Raw genomic sequence first — 3949 nt, 5'->3', positions numbered from 1 at the left:
ATATTCATCCATGGTTGGATATTGTGGCACCTAAGAGAAAGAAACAAGTAATCTCGCCAAATGATTTTGATTTTGGTCAATTAGGTCATGTTAAATAGAAAGTCACCGAGGAGCCCAAGATTGTTTCTAGAGTCTTGGTTGATCCAGTAAGTAAAATAAAATATGCTCAAGTCTTGGTGCCACCCTCAAATAAAAATAAGGATCAAATTCAACTTGTATATTTTACTGTGCAAACTATGGAATTTGGTGTGGAAACGCATGACAGTGTTAAGCAAGACTCTCGATCTGCCTTGAATTCTCTCATGCGTAGAGTTGATCAAGAAAGGGTTGAGAAAATAGAATGTAAGAAAAAATGTGAACAGCTGACTGGCGTACTTTCTTAAAGTTATGCAATCATCACAAGAAGTAGAGCCCATAGTTTCTTCTATAGATGGAGCAGTACTCAAGAAAGAAGAGGAAGTGGGTATCAAGGGCAAGGTGGTAGAGGAATGGATTGATCACATGAAATTAGAAGGATCACATTTCCTTAATTTTACGGTCAAGCTCTTGCTATGAAAGTGCACAAGTTCAAGTGCAAGATGTACAGTCATTATTATCCCAAGAGATAGAAGAGTTTGAAAAAGATTTGGCACTATGGGATAAAATGAGAGAATACAGGGTAGACATCCTTGTTGAGAATAATGTGGTACTGACTCGGGGTGAGCATATTCAAACTCAAGCAATGGTAGCACACAAAAATGAATTAACAAAGGTACTAGTCAAGGATTTAGATCAAGATAGGAAAGCATGTGATGATAGAGTTGCTGATATTTCATCGAGGACAGCCCAGTTGCCCTGCCAGTTATATGATAAGGATCACAAAGTTTTACCCAGTGATACTTTTGAAAAGGAATTATTTGTTATGATAAGCGAGTTAGTCGATGATGAATTTTTTTTGTCATCATTTGACAAGTTAAATGAGATCCAAGTTAACTTGCATGATTTTGCATCCATATCTAAGAAATCTAAAAGAGCATATGTGAAGGTTGAAGATTCAATTTCCAATGTTCATGCCATCTCCAGTTCAAAAACAGCGCCAGATAAATCCGAGATGCAAGTTACGTTGGCTAGATTCAAAGAATTCCAAAAGACCAATGAGGGGGGAGAATGAAGAATAAAGTGTCATCAACACTAAGTATAATTTATGTAGCTGCATCTTTTCTTACTGCAAATTATCTTGTAGTTGCATTTTTATTTTATGCAATAGTTGTAGTCGAGTGGGACTTAGTAGTTAAATTAGTCAATTGTGCTTGTTACAAGTGTGGGTGTCATTGCACCAAAAGATCGACCTGTTAATGTCTAATACAATCACTAGACTTATAGAATCTACAGGAGATGATTAAGTCATATCACAAACCTGAGCGTTGTGCTACACAGCATAAGGAAACCAAGGTCGCACACCTTGAAATAATCCCCCCCAGCACAAGTGAGGGGTTTGAACCTGTGACCAAGCTCTGATACCACTTTTTACAAGTGTGGTTGTTGTTGCACCAAAAGATCGACCTATTAATGTTTGATACAACCACTATACTTACGGTATCCATAGGAGGTGGTTAAGCCATGTCACAAACCTGAGCGTTGCACTACACAATACAAGGAGACCAAGTGCACATACCTTGCAACAGTGCCCACATTTTTCTCAACTCCTTTCCTATAAAATGAGGAACCTCATTTGTAAATATTTATCTTTTATAGGCTTAGAAAAACTCTGTCAAATTGTTGCCACAAGTGAGACTTTGAGCTCTTTTCGAATGAAAATTAATCAAGCAAATAAAGAAAACAATTCTCTTTGTTTCCAAACTTTGAGTTGGGCAAGAAATTGTGTATATGAGTGAATGTTCTTTCATTCATTGCTTATATGTGTTCTTTAATTCCTTGATGGTATTGGTGTTTTATTTATGTTATTAAAGGAGCACTCTAATTGTGATTGTAGACTTTGGGCTATCTTTCATATATGGAAAATCTTATTGTGATACAGTGTTTAAGCAGGAGGCTTTGTACTACTATTGATTACTTATGGTAAATGGAAGTTTCACCTATAACTTGAAGACTTTGAGTTGCAAGTTATAATAGTTATTAAATTGGAAATTGGATTGTACTCACATAAGACTTTGTGCTTATGTTGATTTAGGGATATATTTTAATTATTGTAAGCAAGTGTAGTTAGTTTTTTATTTTTTAAGATGTTTTATCAGGTGAAGGGATATATGTTAATTCTAAAAAAAGAGAATTATACACCATGATCTTACCCCCCCCCCAATTTATTTTCAAGATATTGAAATACCAAAACTCTACCAGGGAACCTCCCCTTGATGAAAGGAGAGACTTTTTCTCAACATAGTTGTATGTGAAATATATATTTTGTCATTGGTACACTAGTGACAAAATATTCACCCAAAAAAATTTTGACGACTCTACTGGAGAGCGACATGCAACCGATATTTTCTTTTTTGGTTTGCAATGTGTCCTCTTCCATTGTGATATCTTTATTGTTGATTTTCTCAAAGTACTAATCTGGTTGATCGAATTTACACTCATGAACAACGAGCAACTGGAATTCTTGATCATACCTTTGAGTTTTTGCAGCAACATAATTTTCAATTTGTGACTCCTCCACAAACAAGATCACCTTTGCAGCGAACAAGGAGTTTTCCTCCTACTGCATAGTGATCTCCTATTCCAAGTGAAGCATCAAATTTACAAGTCGTGGTTATCCCAAATGTTAATAATTTTATAATTCCTCCATACAATCCACTAAGTATGGTTGCTCAAGGTCCCTAGGGTACCACATTTGGTCCCTTGAATCTTAAGACACCTCTACATGAACTTCCAAAAGGCACAAGAAATAATTTACCTAATTTTTTGGGAGAGGGTGCTCAACACCTCGATGAACACGTCGCTACCTTTTATAGTCCATGTTGTGTTCTTGTGGTTGAGCATGAAGATGTTTCTGAAGGTTATTTATTGAAACTTTGCAAGGTGTGGCTGCTAATTGGTTCTATCATCTTCCTAATAGTTATATCACAAATTAGGCTAGCTTTAGAACAAGGTTCGAAGGAAGGTTCAAACCCACTAAAGATGAGCATGTGCTTTTAGCACAGTTGACATAAATGAAGAAGGAACAATAGGAGCCTATGCAAGAATTTGTGGCAAAGTTCAATAAGTTGGACAACCGTATTTCGGCTACCTCACAACCTGCTGCTGGAAACCTAAAATGTTTCTTTATTAATGCTCAATTTCTTAGAGTAAGTTTTATTTTACGTAGGGATGCTCCTACAGATTTGGTTGTTGCACAATGGATAGCTATAGAAGTTGAAGATCACCTTATCCTTGTTGTTAAGATAAGGAAGGATCCTAATTAAATTAGGAGTAATCAAATTGTTGATGCATCATCCTCTTCAACAAATTTTGCAGATCCTATGATCCAAAATCTAGCAAATGAATTATTAGCACTCAAGAAGCAAATTTTCACACAGCAAAATGTGTCGTACCATGATGTTCCAAGGAGAAATTCCCTAACAATGCTTCCAATTATGTTTCTCATTATCAAAACAAGTTACCTCCAGCTCCAAAGAGACTTGCATTGGAAGCACCACCTCAAAATTTGGCCACCGATTATTATGAGGCAGAACAGAATGTTCTTCCACCTTTTGGTGAAGAAGATGTCAATTTGCCACAAGATGAAGAGGTAGAATTGGTCGATGACTCTACCATTCGACACATACCATTTGAAGAAGATCATATGCAGGAAGGACATTGTTGGGGCTTCAAATTTCCAAATAATTTCAAGCACCCTACTATTAAAAATGGTGGTCAATTCATGGAAATGATACATAATGGATGATTAATCATTTGAACAACTAGAGTAAAGGAGGATATGAATAAATTAATTCCAATGGACCTCATGTAA

This window comes from Cryptomeria japonica, chromosome 6 (assembly GCF_030272615.1).
Source record: "Cryptomeria japonica chromosome 6, Sugi_1.0, whole genome shotgun sequence".
Lineage (NCBI taxonomy): Eukaryota > Viridiplantae > Streptophyta > Pinopsida > Cupressales > Cupressaceae > Cryptomeria > Cryptomeria japonica.
The sequence above is the reverse complement of the archived record's forward strand: the minus strand, read 5'-3'. Positions refer to the sequence as shown.